Below are 19,063 nucleotides of genomic sequence, written 5' to 3' on the forward strand. Positions count from 1 at the left end.
TGACAGATGAGGGCCCCCAGCGAAATTCCAAACATTTCCAAACTTAATTTTATCACTATCTATCATCTATAATGCTGTATGCAAACTCTTTACTTATCTACAACTCGTAACAACACAAATCTAGGACACTGACATTGCTTTCCCTTTCACCAGACCCCTATTTGGTTCATAATGTCCCACCGTCACGACACGAATGCTTATCCACTAATATATCTCCCTTTTCCATTCAACACAATAACGTTGCTTATTTACAACTAACAATTATGTCACAATTCCTTATCTTATCTTGATCTTGATCTGGTCAGAAGTGTCCCTCCAATCACGACACGATTCCTCATCTACTAATATATCTTCCTTTCCATCCAAAACAATAATGTCACTTATTTACAACTAACAAATGACATCACTTATCTTCATCTGATAATAACACACACCCACGACACGATTCCTTATGTTAATCTGATCTTGATCTGGTCAGAAATGTCCCACCAATCACAACACAAATCTTATCTCTGCCATCACACATAATCCCATAAGTGAACTAAAACACAAGAACTGAAGCCATTGACACAAATGCCCACAAGGAAATTCCGAACATTCCAAACTCATGACCTCACACACAATGACGTCATCAAATGAACAACCTACACGTCACACTTCCTTATTTTATCTTGATCTTGATCTGGTCTGAAGTGCTCCTACTACTGAGGGTGTGATGAAAAGTTGTGCATTTCTTCGAATTTCTTCAAATTCTCTAATGTCTTCTTAGATATATCAAAAGAAAACAAAAACAAATGATTACAATTTGTTGAACCATGGATGAAAGGATTTTAAGAGATGTTGTTTCTTGTGGTTATCTCAGTTATTCTAATATCATTTTTGTTCTAGATGTTTATCAGAACTTTTCAGCCCCATCTTCATAGGTGTTCAGCTGTATAATTTTATGCAAAGAGTAATTTGTACCGGAAACCTATAGTACATTTGTAATGAAGGTGGGATAATTTTTTCCCTATTTTTAATAATTTTATTTTTTTATTTATTATTTTTTCTATTTTTATTTGCGAATGTAGTTGCTTGAGTGCTCAAGCAACTACATTCACATGTATAAACGTACCTTGAATATATTATCTGTTAACAGTTTAAGATAAAATAAATGATATACTGTATATATAATTTACAAATTATGTGTAAATTAAGAAGAATGGTTAGAACTTGGTTGTAATTACATCGGAAGCAACGAAGGCATCGAAGTCATTATGTTACTTTATATTTCGTTATATTTGAATCAAAGTCGAAAACAATACATTCAGTTTACATTCACTTTGAGAAAGTGAATATAAACTGTCTGACCATGTTTTTGCACCACTAACAATGTGTCCAAATGTTCCATTAATTTATTAAGAGTAATATTGCACTCTTCTTTAATTAAAACATTTATATTTAGCACAATTTTTCTTTAAACAGCTAACTCATCTTCGGTTGTAAAACCAGTGTAAAATGTCTTTGTTTCTTAGACAGGATTCAAACCTGAGTCTTTTGCATCCAAAGAGCACCATTAATACCTACTGAGATACAGAAACTCCAAATCAGGAGCTAACATACTTAAAGACACTTACAAACATTAATCTTCACAGTTGGATTCGAAGTCACATCCTGTTGGTTAAATAGCGACGACTTCCAATCAACGAACCAAGTCAGAAAATTAAATAAGAATGCGATTACAATAAGTGAAGAGATTTCTAACCTTTCAAGGACTTAATCATTCGACAGCTTCCAAACAAAAATCACTACTGATATTCCAATGTTACATGTAGTTCATAAAGTGAACTGGTGGAAAGAAGAACTGCCTGAATTCTAATGATTTGTGTTTCAATTTCTAATTATTCTTAAAAATTAGTTCCATCAGTTTACAAGGAAGCAGCCTGGAGTTAATACTGTGTGTCTGTATGTCGTGTCTTCTGTGTAAATATATTTAATTCTAAACCGAAATATTGGTATAAAGATTGTCATTTGTAATCAAGTTCCCCTGATTATAAAGTTTAGTAGTTAACTGTTCATTTTATTTAGTAACAGAGCTTTCGTTATTTGTAGTTCTGTTTTGAAAGTTTAGTGTGCTTCACAATCACCAAGTAATCAAATTCAGTATTTGAATTTAAAATAATTAGATGCGATTTTCTGATTGTCCTGACGTATTCAAAAGGTGGAACCAAAGGGTGAAATAGATTGCATAGGTTTCTTTGACGAGCAGACATTATTTTCTTTTTAATGACTGTAAAAGGCTGTATTTATCCAACATTAAGTTTGTCGTTTGGTGATAAATAGGTTACCACTTTATTCATTTTTATTTAAGAAATTTATATTTCTTAAATTAAAAACAGGTTTCAGATATAATTACTTAGATAACTGACATAAATGTATCTCCCCAAATGTGCTTCATAAAAATCACAGGAACCATACATTACTAATTATCAAGAACAATATTTATCAAGCTGTAATAATTTAATTACAAAGCTAACTTATTCGGAACAAACTCACGTTAATGTGCATTGTTCCATGAGATATAAAATTATCATTCAAATAATTCTTAAAAATTAAGGCATTTGGATTTAAATTTGTTAAATTTAAAGCAGAATATAAAACTTTGCAGAAATATTCCTAGTGGTCTAATAGATGGATCTAGTTTCAAAATAGTTCACATGAAAGAGGAAGTAGCGTAGATAATAAAATAATCGAAGTCTTGTTCAGGACTTATTATTTTACCTTGAAAATAAGCTGTTTTCAAATTGTATATTGCCAATCATTTTAGCATTGTGACTCCTTAGAGCCACCCTCCTAGTAACATGCAAGAATAGTTAGTGTTCATTCCGGAGGCTGTTACCACGGTAAAGAACTGCTTTGATATGTTTCATCAGAGGTTGCATTCTCGTGAACTGACAATTATTTAAAAATTATTTGATTTGTTATCTTGCTGAAGAATTTATACATTGTCAACAACGGACCGATGAATAGAAATTCATCGATCCATTAAGTATAAGAATGCAGAAAGGTTGCCTTGCTAGTAATGCGAGGATAGTATGGTTACTAAGGCGCTACTAGAGAAAGAAATTACTGTTTCTCAAAAAAAGAGCAAAAAGTCAAACACTATAAGGAATATTAAAAGGAAGGAAAACAAAACTATCTCTTAAAAAGAAAATCCTACATTTATCACAAATCAGAGATCATGTCTTCGTTAATATAAGCATTAAAATTTCAATTTTGCCATGACTTACCAAAATTAGACTGTCATTAAGATATAAGAATGCTGTACGTTATCTGCTATTGCATAAAACAGCATAGCAACTGAAAGCAGACAACGGATCACATGAAAGATTATTAGTTTATTATACTGCGTAAAAAAAAAAAAAGAAAACGTTTCTTGGTTAACGAATATAGAGATTTGTCTGAATATCCAATTGGACACAAAATTAGTAAATTAATTGAAACTATCGAGGAGTGAAAACATGATAGTGTTAAGTTATCCCCTAACATCCTACGTAACAAAGCACCTGTTGAGAACTTCTTCAAGTAACAATAGTTGTACGGTTTTGATTGCCTTGGACAGGGCCGATGCTACCCCATGGGCAAACTAAGCATTTGCCCAGGACGACAAATGGCAAGGGGGCTGCAAATTTTCATATATTTATACAAAATTTTCAGGCATATCATTTGTTTAATATTTTTTATTAATATTACACAGCGCGAGTTTATATTATATAAATTTATATTTATATAAAATATTTATATATTTTAACTATTTATATTTATAGTTTATATTTATATTACGTGGCACGCAGTGGAGTGGCGTGACTAACTTCATAGGGAGGCATTTGACAAATCTCGTTAATTATGTCGGGATACGGAAGAAAAGTTATCGGGGGACTCAATACCGTAAACGAAAAGCGGAAAAAGACGCAAATAAAAAAAAAACCGTCGATGTGTGAACAACGACTTGGTGATTTGGCAGCTATTTCCATCGAACAAAAGCTTAGCACAAATTTAGATTTCAAGGAAATTGTTAAAGAATTTGCAGCCCAGAAAGTACATTTTAAACATTTTTTAGCAGTGCCTTTTCGTTTTCATGAGTGAAAATAACGAACAGTGAAACTATTGTAGTAATGTAAGTGAAATTAAAATATTTCCAATAAAATTAAAATTTTAAAACGTTGGAAAATTTCTTCCCACTTCCAATAGGTAAGGCATTTCAAAAAAAAAAAAATATTTTTTTTTTCATTTTATGTAGGAGGGGGGATAAGGGGCGTCAAATGCATGTCTTGCCTCTTGCGGCATAAACTCTAGCGCCGGATCTGGCCTTGTCCAATTATGAAATTATTTCATGAGTTAGAACAGCGAATAATTCTCGCTACTGTAACCAAAGCAATTATAATGGATGCATTTTTTTTTTGGCGATGTTTTAATTGTTCGTGTGTGTTTCCGTCAATTGAAACATTCCTCAATACACTAGAAAAATTAAAAATCTTGTCTACCCGCTTACACTGTAAGCGGGTAGACAAGCATACTTTTTGTTTTGTTAATCAATCAGCTAATTAATTGCCATTATTAATCGACAAGTCAATCATTCAATATTCCGACATGTGTAATAAATATTTTTCATATAGAATATGAAGGACAGTGTTATGGTTAGTTTTATTTCGTTCAGTTTAATTATTTTTACTGACTTTGTTGGGTGAGCAGTAATGTACCATTCTGCAGCTAACAGACTTGAGGTTCTAATACTGTCATAGGGCGTGGATGTGATAGATGAATTTCATCACCCGATATCAGAGTGCCGCTCCAATTATTAAATGCTTGAACTGGCTTGTTTCAAGTTGAGTCTCTAGAGCAGGGTTTCCTGACAATGCAAAAATAAAATAATAAAATGATGATAAACAATTTCTTAGTTTTATCTTGATGAGAGAGACATGAGCATATTTAATGAAAAATATAATTAAAACTGGTTGAATGGTTTTGTAATGCCTCTTTTTTATTATTTTGCATTTGATTATTTTATTTTATTTTCCTTTGTTTATATTTTATTTTATTTTCCTTTGTTTATATTTTAATTTAAGTATAATTTACTAATATTTTACTGTCTAATTTATTATTATTTTCTGAATTCCATTTATGAAAAGCTGTAAATGTAAATCTATGGTATATTAAAATAAATTCCCTCGGAGAACTAACAGGTAGCTCACTGACGAAACTAATTCAGGTTTCAATAAATAAAATAGTACGCTGACATCAGATGATGGAATTAATCTATCACTTCAGGTAGAATGAGGTAGGCTGACCCTATTTGAAAATATAAAATCGAAGTATTTTGTAATAAAGAAATTAGAAGACAACAGAATTATCAGAATATTTAAGTTACTAGAGTCTATGTCTGTAAGAGGTATTTCTAAAATTTCATAAGCTCATGTATGTAAATCCCATGAATATTCTTTCGCCCACTTCCCAATTTATTTCATAAACCTATTTGTTTATGAATAAAATAGGTTTATTTTCTAAACCTATTTGTGCAGCTTTCTAAATATATATCGGATACTTCAGTAGAAAATTCTATTTTTCACTTCTCAGTCATCTCGGATATTTAATTAGAATATCTGAGATGACTGAGAATATTCAATATTCAATGAGAAATCTATCACGGCTTTATAATAAAAGGAATGAAGAAGAAGAAAGCGCTTCTAATAACTTTAGAAATGTTCCAATGAAACAAGAACAAAACTATTTGCCTTTCATAGGAGATATCTTAGAATAATGTGTAAATAATATATCTACGGGAAATTAAGAATACCGTTAACAGTTAAAAATGCAAGGAAATTATTATGCATAAACAAAAGCTTGTGTCGCACTTTTCACATCACTTTTACTTTTAATAAAGGTAAGAATAATTTTAATAGATGGCCTATCCTAAACCATAGGTATCCTTGTCACAGTCATCTGATATGTAAGCACCAATAGAAAATGGAAGGAAATCTTTTTGATTATTTATCCAATTAATGGTAAACAACATGCACTCCAAAGCATGTATTCCACCTTGTGGCATGATAGGACCACAAGTCAGTTTGTCTTCTCTTTCATGGACCATCATTAAACCACCAAGAATAATGTCACCATCGATTTCTGCTACTCTCTTAATAGGCCATGTGTAACTTATATTCTCTCTCTCTCTCTCTCTCTCTCTGTGTTTTCTTAAAACAAAAATCAATGCTGTTGTTCCTGATATGATTACCCTTTTAACGTTTCTAGAAAAGTGTGAAAATCCACAGATATTAAGCCACCCGTGAAGTGTTTTTATCACAAATTCTGTGTGGACTGTGTGCTATTTTGATAATGTACGTAAGTCATATGACACCAAAACACATTTCCAAAGGTCAATAGAAACGCTAAAAAAAACGTGAAGTCATACATTGTAAGTATCACAGTTCTTAATATAACAACAAACATTTTCCACGCTCTCCATTATAAACTCTGCATCATCATTTAATGCAGCGTTTCTCAACCTTTCTAAGCCCAAGCACCAGTAAAATACCTAAAACAATTCTGCGGACCACTAAGCTACAGAGGCGTAGCTGAGGGGGGGGGGATATCCTCCCCTGGAGGCACTTTTTTTGATATTTATGAAATCTTGCCTTACTGTCTATAAAACAGCAACTGAGTGTTGAAATATACTTCGACAATGTGATCGAGGATTTTGTGAACAGAAAAGCAAGAAAAATAACATTTTAGAATGTTAGAATTAAAGTTGTACTGCAAAAATAAACATAGTGTTTTTAATTTATTTCCCTATACGTCATTTTGACTTTTGTACTTAAAAAAAAAAACTGTGTAGAAATTACCAACATGTCTGAAAAACTGTGCCATTTATAACATAATAAACCTAAAATTATGTTTTGAAAGATATGGCAACATAATTAATTAAATTAGAAGTAAACGATTAAAAGTGTATTATCACTGAACAAAGTTTTAATTTTTTATTAAACAAATAATAAGATGATATAATTATGTTCTTACTTACTTCTAATCAGATGGTGGAGCTTCTCGGCCCTTGCAGAGTTGCTAGATATCTGGCTCAATATTGGTCAACTTCAGTCGAAGATCGGCACACACACCAAGACGATTTCTGTATTTTGTTTTTATTTGAAGGAGCGATGAAAATCCTTTCTCACACAGACAGATTGTAGAAAACTGCATCACGATTTTCAATGCTTCTTCGAATAATTCCGGAAATTCACTTCTCGTTGAAGACGAGATCCAAAATCGAGCAAAACCAAGATCACGGAATACCGTTTCAAGCCGACTGTCACTTGAAAGCTCAATTAACTGTTCCTTTTTCGATAATGAAATGTCCTTCTCGTGACTGGAAGCCTGAAATGGATCGCGAATCCACAGAAATTTCTTATAAAAGTTATTCGGAAAATATGTTTCAAAATTCCGTTTCAGATTTTTGAGATGGTCAACAAACCCTTTCCAGAAACTCAGAATGAACAAAAATATAATTTTCCACTAAAAAGGATTCCAATGTCGGAAAAGGTGCAAATTGTCTGTCTTTTACATAATTAATCCATAAAACCAGTTTTTTCTCGAATGCCTTTATTTTGTCGTAGGCATCAAGAACAGTTATAGAATTTTCCTGAAGGGAGAGATTTAGTTCATTTAATTTCGAAAAAATGTCTGAAAGATACGAAAATGTTGATAATCATGCTTCACCAACAAGGAGTGATGCAAAATCAGAATTAAGTTCATTTACAAATAATAAAACTTCGTGCCTTAATTGAAATGACCTTGTTAGTACTTTTCCCCTGGAAAGCCAGCGAATTTGAGAATGAAGCAAAGTTGCGTATATTCACTGCCCATTTCATCGCAGAGTACTGAAAATAACCTGTTATTTAACGGTCGAGCTTTAATAAAATTAACTAGCTCGACAGCATTGTATAGCAATTTTAAATTTCGGTGGCATTCCTTTTGAGGCTAACGCTTCTCTATGTATATGGAACAATGCACCCAATTCATATCCGAAGCTACTTCTTTGACCTTATAAACAACCCCACTATGCTTGCCTGTAAGAGAACGAGCTCCATCCGAAGAGAAGCCTATACATTTTCCCACTGGAGCCCTCTGTGTATTATGTAATTATTGAGAGTGTGAAATATTTCTTCTTCAGTTATTCGGAATGACAAAGTTCTACAAAACAGAATATCATCATGAATGTTGTTATCATGCGCATATCTTACGTAACATATTAACTGCGCATCATTTGTAACATCAGTAGTCTCGTCTATTTGTAACGCATAATAAGGGCTCTTTTTAACTCTTTCGATTAACTGAGATTCTACGTCAGCTGCCATATCATTAATTCTGCGACCGACATTGTTATTTGAAAGAGGAATCAAATCAACATCTTTTAGTAACTTGTTGCCAAATATAGTTTTTACCACATCTTTTATAGCTGGAAGTAGTAACTTTTCCCCGATAAATGATGGTTTCCCTGTTTTCGCTATGCGCAAACTTAAGAGATAGGATGCTTCCAGTGCTTTGCTATTAATGGAACCCATGGCTTAAATTATATCTTTCCCATGATTTAATGTCCCTAAGCATCGCTAAAAATTCGATTGGTTTATTGTTCACATGACAATGTTTAGTTTCTAAATGTCGTCGGAGTTTCGCAGGTTTCATGCACTCGTTCGACAACACTTCATAATACAAAACACATTGAGGTTTCTGTTCACTTTCATTTCCAAGTAAACCCGAATTCCAAATATGAACTGTTATATTTTCTACTGTAATTTTTCTTTGAACTGCTTGTTTCTTCTACTTTAATAGTATCAGATTTACTGGCCGTTACAACACGTGTATCACAATCAGGGTTGGCATCACCTGTTTCATTTGCTCTTCTTTTCAAAGTTCTAGTTCTGAGCCACTTTTTCATTATTAAAAAACGTTTCCGAAAAATATATAAATACTGGGGTTAACTTACGACACACTCTGTTCAAGTATCATTTAACACTTCAGAAGATATACTGAGCCTTGGTTGAAGGAAACATTCAATAATAAAAATCAATAAACAACAGCAATTGGTTGAAATGTGGATAACACATGTTTACTTCAAATCTGACAAAACAGCAAGGGAAGGCGGAAGCAATAAAACTATATTGTTTTTCACTTTATCCCTCTTTTATTATTTCTCGTTCTGCAGCTGTAAATTTAGCGGTAGAATGACGAATAATAAAAGAAGGGTGAAGTGAAAAACAATATAGTTTTATTGCTTCCGCCTTTGAACATTTTGACGCTATTTGTTTTTTTTTTTTTAAGGCTCCATTTGATTTCAATAATTTTTAATACTTATTCAATTTTAATTTGTTTTGTTTGGATAATTAAGAAATACATATTTATTTAATTAATTTAAGTCTGCCTGCGGACCACCTGTCCCATCGTCGCGGACCACAGGTTGAGAAACACTGATCTAATGCATTTGACCTTGTTAATGCTACTTCTCTGCTCAGGAAACATGTTTTACAGCGTTGCTACTTATTTGTGCTTACTTCATGCTCTGATTATTCAAACACCTGTACCGTTGACACATAGACGGTAGCAATGTTGATTTCTGCGCAAATCAGCTACCAACTTCGGAAATATCGATCCGCACATTCGGAGACTCGCTCATTTTAGGCCTGCTAATGGTAGTTTCATATACTAGTGAGGCAATGAGAATGCGGATAAGAGATATATTCTCATATTACGTCCAGTGTATATTGGTCATTTATGAATTAGTTGAAACATAACACAGATTTTCTTTTTCTGTGAAGTAGTTTTCAAGTAATACAGAAAAATTGAATTAATTGAACATAAACAGTACTCTAGGATATTAATATCGTAGGTTCGGTGAAGGACAGAAAGGAGAAAATACTGAAATAATACTAGATTTCAGTAACTCCACTGTACTGTATGTTGGGACATAGATGAAGAAAATCACGAGAAAAGCTTTTTAATGTCGCTTCGATATATATAAACTGTGCATTCTTCCCTCATGCTGTACTCAAAACTAGCATATAAAGGCCTCGTTTCGGCTTGGTTTGATTGGAACTACGGAAGAAGCAACCAAGTTCATGCAACAGGTATAGTACCTTTACGGTGCTTAGGTTTTAATAACAATCTGAATTTATTATTTTTTTATTTTTGCGGGGAGAATTACATTGAGTTTCTCGAAGAAAAATATCTATACTTCTTTAGGAGACCGGCTAACTCTCTTTTTGTTAAAACGTCGTTATAATCTTCGCATCATCAGCTATTATTAATTAAACATTTTCAGTGGACGAAAAGAGGTTGCATCCGCCTTTTAAATCCACAATGATGGCGCTTCCAACTAAAAATATTTATCGCCAATAAAAACCATATGAAACATCAAAATAACCTCGCATCTAACAACAAAAGCAGTAGATGTAGATGATAACACGTCCGTTAACTGTTCCCATTTATCATTTTATTTTCTATATTGGCAAACATCCTATCATCCATAAAGTGAACGTCGAAGCCTGTTCGCCATTTATATTCTGAAGAAAATCCATCAGAAAACCGCTAGAAATCAGTCGAATATGAGAGATTGTCATCTTTTTATGCATAAATTTTACATTTTAAGGAATTATACACCAAAATATACAAGAGTTCAAGGCATTGAGAGGTATGCTTTGTGTGTGTGTGTGTGTGTGTGTGTGTGTGTGCGCGCGCGTGTGTGTGTGTGTGTGTGTGTGTGTGTGTGTGTGTGTGTGTGTGTGTGTGTGTGTGTGTGTGTGTGTGTGTGTGTGTGTGTGTGTGTGTGTGTGTGTGTTTGGTGTCTGTTAACTTCGCGTGTATTAACATCGATGTGTCTCGTTCACCTGAGATAATAAATCCAGTTCAGGAGCAAAAGTCTGTCTTCTCCGTATGAAACTGTCTTTGCTTAAATGTCAGACTGGATTTTAATAAAGGAATTTCTAATGGATCAATACCCTGAGGTATTCTAGAAATAAAAAAATAATAATTAATAAATATAAAAATAAGGAATAAATTAAATAAATGAATATGAAAAATAAGCAGTAAAATAAACAAATAAATAAATATAAAAAAAAGGAATAAAATAAAATCGACTGACGAAAAGATTACTAATATTTAAAATCCGCCCTTGAGAATGAAGAATTTTAGTCTCTAATTTCTTCAGATCATAGTTGTTGATAACTCAGTATCATTATCTGCTAATTTGAGTTATATTGTCTAGTCTAAAATAAAGAGATAGTATATAATATCCTGAATATTATTGGACTAACAGTTTTGATGGAGGAGAAGGAAACCAAACATACTTGAAATATTACAAGAATAGCCAAACAACTAGAAGTAAATGAAAGAACGCAATGCTTTCTGATGTCTCAAATAATTAACAGAACGTAACTATCAGAAACGAAAAAAATATATTTTGGTATGGTTTTCGTATATGACATACTCTTCAGTGCTATTAAATAAGAGGTGTCAAGCATTTCTCTTCTGGTTTCAAGATTTTACATCTGATAAAATGGGAATATATATGTACATATATATAAATTGCTTTTAGTCTTAAAGGGAGATTTGGCTATCCTTATACAGAGACTATTTGCTTTTTCTCCTGTGTACAATTAACAAACGTAGATATAGCACCTTTTACATCTGCTGTAATGAGCATGTTACTTGAATGATACATACAGGATATAATTTGATTTTTATTACATTTCATTTGCTTTGGTTTCTTAATTAATACCATATTCAAAAATATTTTAAAAGAAACTATCCCCTTTTGTGGCGACTGTGTAGTATAATTTATGCAGTTTATGCATAAATTTATTATGCAGTTGTATAATTTATTATACAACTGCATAATAAATTTATGCAGTTGGATAATATGCAGTTGTATAAATTTATGCATAATAATATATTATGCAGTTGAATAATTTATTATACAACTGCACCGGATAGTTCCTCATTATAAATTTCATTAAGCATAAATTTTAATTATTTCGAACACCACGTCAAAACAACGAGTAAGTTCAATTGCAAAATTAATTGTTATGAATAATTCTCATATTACTCCGTACTGAAGAGACGATGTGATTATCTAGTTGTATTTCCAATCAGTATGTTTGCAGTAAATGAGAAATTATTAATTTAAATTCATGTCATAAATTTAGTTTAATCCTTTATCCAAGTGTGAGCAAACAAAGTTTGCACCTTGCTATTGCTTCTGCCTGGTATCTCCACGTCTGGGCTAGGCTCCCACTGAAGAGACCACAATAACGGTCGAAACTAGTCTGGGTAGTGGCCCTTCCCTTAATGCATACCATTATACATATCCGCAAGGAGTTGTGTTTTGCATTATGGGAGATACTGAAATAGGAGTGTTGTTAACTTGCTCCACCTTTGCATCGAATTTCCCGTTGTTGTACTACCTTACCCCAGTCCTGAAGATACTCTCAGGTGAAAACGTTGTTTGCTCACACTTGGATAAAGGATTAAACTAAATTTATTATAGTCTAACCCACTGAAAAATAAACTTTCAACATTAAATTTATGTCCTTTAAACAGTAACTGGTTGGCTGAGTGGAAAAAACCTGCACTGCTCACACAAAAGAGTGAATACACTTTCGGTTCCATGCCCGAAGCCTTGATTTGGGTTCATATCCTAATGTACGCATTGGTGTTTGTGAAGGTGCTTAGCTGAGTCATTATGAGAGCTTATGAAAGATCTGAAATTGCTTTAAAAAGTTTCAAGTTCTTTCTGTTTTGTCATAGATAGGAAAATTAGAAAGTAAGATGTATTATTGATAAATTTACATGAATCGGCAAAGAGAAAGAAAGAGAGAGAGAGAGAAAGAGAGAGAGAGAGAGAGAGAGAGAGAGAGAGAGAGAGAGAGAGAGAGAGAGAGAGAGAGAGAGAGAGAGAGAGAGAGAGAGAGAGAGATAAATTCGTATTTGAGCAAAATCGTTTATTACTGTGCTGGCAATTCATTCTCAACACTTTTTTGTTTTGCATTCTGTACCTTATTTTTAATCTTTTGTGAAGAATTCAGAAAGAGTTATTCTATCTCATTAATTGATGTGTAACTGCAAATTGCTAGAACTTCGTTTAACGTCTCAAATCAACAGATCCTGCATCAATAAGAATAAAGTTTGCATTTGAATTTCATGCCTGGACTTACCTCGTCTTTGAATATCAGAGTTATTTTTTTCTGAAGCATGTAAACTACTTATATAATAGGAACCTATATAGATTCTAAATATATGTATAATCTATTATACATGTACAATTGATTCCTATTATACATGTATAGTAGGAAATCTGTATAATAAGAATCTATTGTACATGTATATACAATATACATGTACAATAGATGTGGGTTCATTAGCACCAAGGAAATTGCATTTTTCTTTAGTGATTTCTTTAATGTTTTTACTCGTACTGCATAAAACTGTAAGCGAATGTAAGAAGTAGAGTTATCTGATGCCTTCGTAACTATATAAAGATGATGCCAGTCAGTACGAAATATCCGCGTTCATTTCTCATTTAAGGCAGCCAAGAACACTTGATATTTATTCATCTGAAGGTGAGTTAACCAGCCTTACTCAGAGGTGATAATGTTCTTATGCAGGACACTTTGTTTTACTAATTAATTTAATGAGCAATGTCTAGGTAGAACTTTTTTACGATTGAACTCCTTAACAATTCCAAAGTCCTTATTTCAGAGAGAGAGAGAGAGAGAGAGAGAGAAAAGAGGAATCAAATTCCTTTCTGCAATATTTCCCGGAAACTACGATGCACAGTTAGAACTACGGCTTTTAACAATTAAGGTCTGAGACTAGTGTACGATATGAATTCCGTGTGTTCTCCAGTATATATATGTCTGTTTTGCAGCAAGAAAAACCAAGTATCTAGAAAGCAAAAGTCGACATTACCGTTTGCATTTGAGCAACACCTTCCTTTGAAAAATACCGTTATGAAGATTCCTCGCATCCTAGACGGGGTTCTAATCTTACATTACGGAGATTCTCTCGAATACACGGAGGCCCCTCTTTGTGCTAATGCTTTGATAGTACCAATTCTATTAGTACTGATACTTAGGAAATGTCACAACTGTGAGTGTGAGAAAAATAGCAAATGAGTTTAAATCGCTCTGCGTCATAAATACTTTGAATGTTTTATGTGGTATTCTGTTTTTCAGTTCTCAGTAATTGAAACAGCTGGCTTGCTGATCGAAGGTGCGAATGACATGAAAGAGAATAATTTTCGTTTCTTTTCATGACAACGGAGTAATATCTAATCGATATTATTGTTCAGCACAGAGGCAACGTAGAATCTCTTCAATCTTGGGACAAATGGTTTAGAATCTGTGAAATTTTTATCTATTCCACACGATGAGTGAGCTTCTCTCTGATATGGTCTCTTGATGATTAAGTGGAATTAATCAGCTGATGTCGCCCATCTTCTTGAAAGAATTTGTTAAGATATTTATCGAATGGCAAAATGACCAGAAAAAAATGTGATTTCGCTTCTTTTCATTCATCCTGCTTTAAAAAAAAATCTCAACTATGTTAGACTTATGCAGGCCATACATGGAATAACACAAAGCATTTGGAAAACATTTGGAAACAACATTTAGTTAGTACTGGTCCGTGTTATCACTTCTGCAATGTTTTGGTAACTACATTTTGTAAGATCATTCAATGCAAGTGTTAGTGTACGGATTTTTTTTCTCTCGTTCCCATTGTTGTAACATCATTCTTTGAGTGTTAATTTGAGTTTGAGAAAAATGCACCAAACATTTATCAAGGAATATGACATGAATTATACAGAAGAGGAAATTCTACCCCCAGAAAATTGGAACATCTGAACACCGCATATTTTATCAGTGTGAGATAGGCTTATCTTCAGCTCAGCATACTACTAAAATTACTAAATATGTTCATAACAGACACTACACATTTAAATAAGTATTCTAATACACGAACAAGAGCGACCAAGATTTAACGCTAATAATTACCTACCTATATCAGCATGATTAAAACTCTCGTAAATTATTAAAATTACAGTAATAAAAGTAAATGTTTCAAATTAGCAGCTCATACAACTGACTACAATAAACTCGATGTAGTATAAATTTATCATCACACACACACACACACACACACACACACACACACACACACACACACACACACACACACACACACACACACACACACACACACACACACACACACACACACACACACACACACACACACACACACACACACACACACACCACACACACACACACACACACACACACGAGGACTGAAAATGTCTGATAAACACCTGGAATAAAAATGATATTTAAGTAATTGATATAACTAAAATGTGGAACATATTTTAAAACTCTTTGAACAAATTGTAGTAATTTGTTCAAAATTACTACAATTGGAAAATTGTAGTAATTTTGAATAAAAACACCCTCGTATATATATATATATATATATATATATATATATATATATATAGTACAAGATCCCAATCAACCGTGTATTAGGGCAAGGCTCAATTCTTGTAACTCACTTCATTTACTACGTATGACAATTAACTCTATATATGTTAGCTACTCATACAACGAAGTCGATATACATAATAAATGTGTTCATGCAGTAAACGTATGTAAATTTCTCTGGATTGAATTTTAACGAACGAAGCTAATTCAAATCCGCTGAATGGGACGGCATGGATGTTCTGGAATTGCATGGCAGATGAATTTCATCAGTCAGTTTGAGACATATACCCCGATTACGGGAGGCTTGAAGCGGCTGGTAATTCCATGTTTAGTAATTCCGTGTAGTTCCATGCTTGTTCTCTAGCATTGGTTTCCTGATTACTTAACTCCTAACCTTCTCGGAGTACTGAATGACATTCGCATAAAATGGCATTTACAGTCCCTTTCTGAAATCCAAACGCATTCCATACTCACAGGAAATCAAATGCAGAAAAACAAACTCCACTTAAAGTAATAATTGATCAGGTTAATTATACAAATCGGAACCAAAATCAGTATTCTAAAATAAGTGATGGAGAAAAAATGCTTAACAAAATGATAAATAATTAAGGAAATTATCATAAAAAGTTTATAAAGACCGCGCGGTTAGCCTAGTGGCTTTGCGCTTCGCAACCATATGCTTGGGGAAGGAGTGTCCCAGGTTCGATTCCCGTTGTAGATGTGAGGAATTTGACGATCTTCTTCAGGCATAGCCAAGTTAGCTGGTCTTGGGCGCGGTCAGTAGGGTTTTTTCCGCCAGTTCATCTGGCGTTTTTCATCACGCAAACAGGCAAACCTGCCCGTGAACATACGTCTCTACAGTCAAAAATATATCCCCCCAGCGGCAGACCAAGCGACGGGTCGGTTGAGAGTAGTACTAACAAAGAAGTCGCATCTAAAGTAACACGCGGACCCTGCATGGGAAGCGGGAATAATGCGAAGAAGAAGAAGAAGATCATAAAAGATTATAAAAAACGTGTGTGTGTGTTTCATAATCGTATTTTGTATGATGACTCCATTCGTTTCATAATAATCGATCCAGGCTTGAGGATTCGTTATTTTGCCATTAACTTGGTGCATTACTTTAATAGCTATCATAAATACTAAATTCGTGGAATTTTTCCAGACCAGAGTTGAATAACGTCGTATAATTTCAGTAAAAATTCCTACTTACATCAATACTGAGATTGACCCGACACATATGTTGTTCAAAATCCTCACAAAAATTCATTAAAGTTGGTATCTGTACATATATTATTATGTACAGATAATGATAATAATAATAATATATGAATACATATATTATTATTATTATTATTATTATTATTATTATTCGTGACACCTCCAAGGAATACGAAGACTCATCGCGGGAGGACACTTATTGTACAACTCTCCGTCTCCACCACTATCACCACTATACCGATCCTCTACTACCAATGATCTACATCAGCGCCATCTACAGCCCACCACCACCACCACCACCAGAGCTAGTATTTTGTGTCAGTAAATTGCGTGTGTTCTGAAGGGCCGATTTGTCTGTATGCAGGATGAAAACCCTCGTTTCCAAGAGGAAAAAACCCTGCTACCACCGTATGCGATCGGCTAACTCAGCTTCGAATAAAACAGTCCTCATAAAGATTCTTCCTGTCATGACAAGAATCGAACTTAGGCCTTTTCCAATCGAATGGCGCCCACGTACCGTCGTTCTTCCAATTGCGGTACGGAGGCGCTTACCCAGGTTATATAACAAGGTTAACTATGGAATGAAGATTACTAATTCCCACTAAACCAACACAATGCTTTTCTCCTGCAATGCATTTCTGAAAATAAAGCAGTCTCTTACTTGCTTTACCTCGGTAGTAAAATTTCGAATAATGACTTTCTTTCATCTAAATTATTCCACCCCAGAATACTTACGCTTTAGTACTGTGAATCGGCTAAAGGTTAGATGCAGTAACCCGTCTCTAGAGACCTAATATGGAATTTTGCAAGTCACTCAAGGCTTCACTAAGAAGGTGGTCTCTTACCTAGTGATGATAACAGTCTGTTATATAAAGCACTCATAAACATTCGTGCCACAGTAGCATTCGAATCCAAATTTCTAGGGTATAAAATATTTACAAGAGGCTTTTCTTGTGAAGATATTCGGTCACAGAGGGAAGTTGCAAAGTTTTTCCTCCAAAAAGATCAGATTTTCTATTCCATGAAACAGGCAACTTGACCCGAAATGAAATCTCATTTCATATGTTTAGTTTCTTCGTTTGTTGATATATAATTTAGACTACGGATTACTCTGCGGCCGGAACATGCTGGTAGTACCCACGGCAAACAAGGATATTTTTCATAAATCCTTCGAATACCTAGTGACAAGTAACAATAAACTCCCAAGTGAAATCAAATCCATAACCTCAGTATATACATTCAAAAAAGAGATTGAGAGTCTACCTCATGGGACTAAACAATGTTGACAATTACTTTAAACGTATAGTATAAGTGATCATTATAACTCACATATCATATCCAATCAAGGAACCAATATACTGACTAGTTCATTCACTTAGGAGACTAAGAGGTGTCAAGCATTTCTCTTCTGGTTTCAAGATTTTACATCTGATAAAATGGGAATATATATGTACATATATATAAATTGCTTTTAGTCTTAAAGGGAGATTTGGCTATCCTTATACAGAGACTATTTGCTTTTTCTCCTGTGTACAATTAACAAACGTAGATATAGCACCTTTTACATCTGCTGTAATGAGCATGTTACTTGAATGATACATACAGGATATAATTTGATTTTTATTACACTTCATTTGCTTTGGTTTCTTAATTAATACCATATTCAAAAATATTTTAAAAGAAACTATCCCCTTTTGTGGCGACTGTGTAGTATAATTTATGCAGTTTATGCATAAATTTATTATGCAGTTGTATAATTTATTATACAACTGCATAATAAATTATGCAGTTGTATAATTTATGCATAATAATATAAATTTATATTATTATGCATAAATTTATGCATAATAATATATTATGCAGTTGAATAATTTATTATACAACTGCACCGGATAGTTCCTCATTATAAATTTCATTAACCATAAATTTTAATTATTTCGAACACTACGTCAAAACAACGAGTAAGTTCAATTGCAAAATTAATTGTTATGAATAATTCTCATATTACTCCGTACTGAAGAGACGATGTGATTATCTAGTTATATTTCCAATCAGTATGTTTGCAGTAAATGAGAAATTATTAATTTAAATTCATGTCATAAATTTAGTTTAATCCTTTATCCAAGTGTGAGCAAACAAAGTTTGCACCTTGCTATTGCTTCTGCCTGGTATCTCCACCTCTGGGCTTGGCTCCCACTGAAGAGACCACAATAACGGTCGAAACTAGTCTGGGTAGTGGCCCTTCCCTTAATGCATACCATTATACATATCCGCAAGGAGTT

At 33.5% G+C, this 19,063-nt stretch overlaps 1 pseudogene; it reads right to left on the reverse strand.

Moving 5' to 3' along the window:
* LOC150107647 (metabotropic glutamate receptor 4-like) overlaps positions 1-6,502 on the reverse strand; it is a 461,121-nt pseudogene extending 454,619 nt beyond the window's left edge.
* Positions 6,503-19,063: the final 12,561 nt, after the last annotated feature.

The sequence above is a fragment of the Typopeltis vanoorti genome, chromosome 4, assembly GCF_054136105.1.
Source record: "Typopeltis vanoorti isolate ZY-2024b chromosome 4, IOZ_Tvanoo_1.0, whole genome shotgun sequence".
NCBI classification, from domain to species: Eukaryota; Metazoa; Arthropoda; class Arachnida; order Uropygi; family Thelyphonidae; genus Typopeltis; species Typopeltis vanoorti.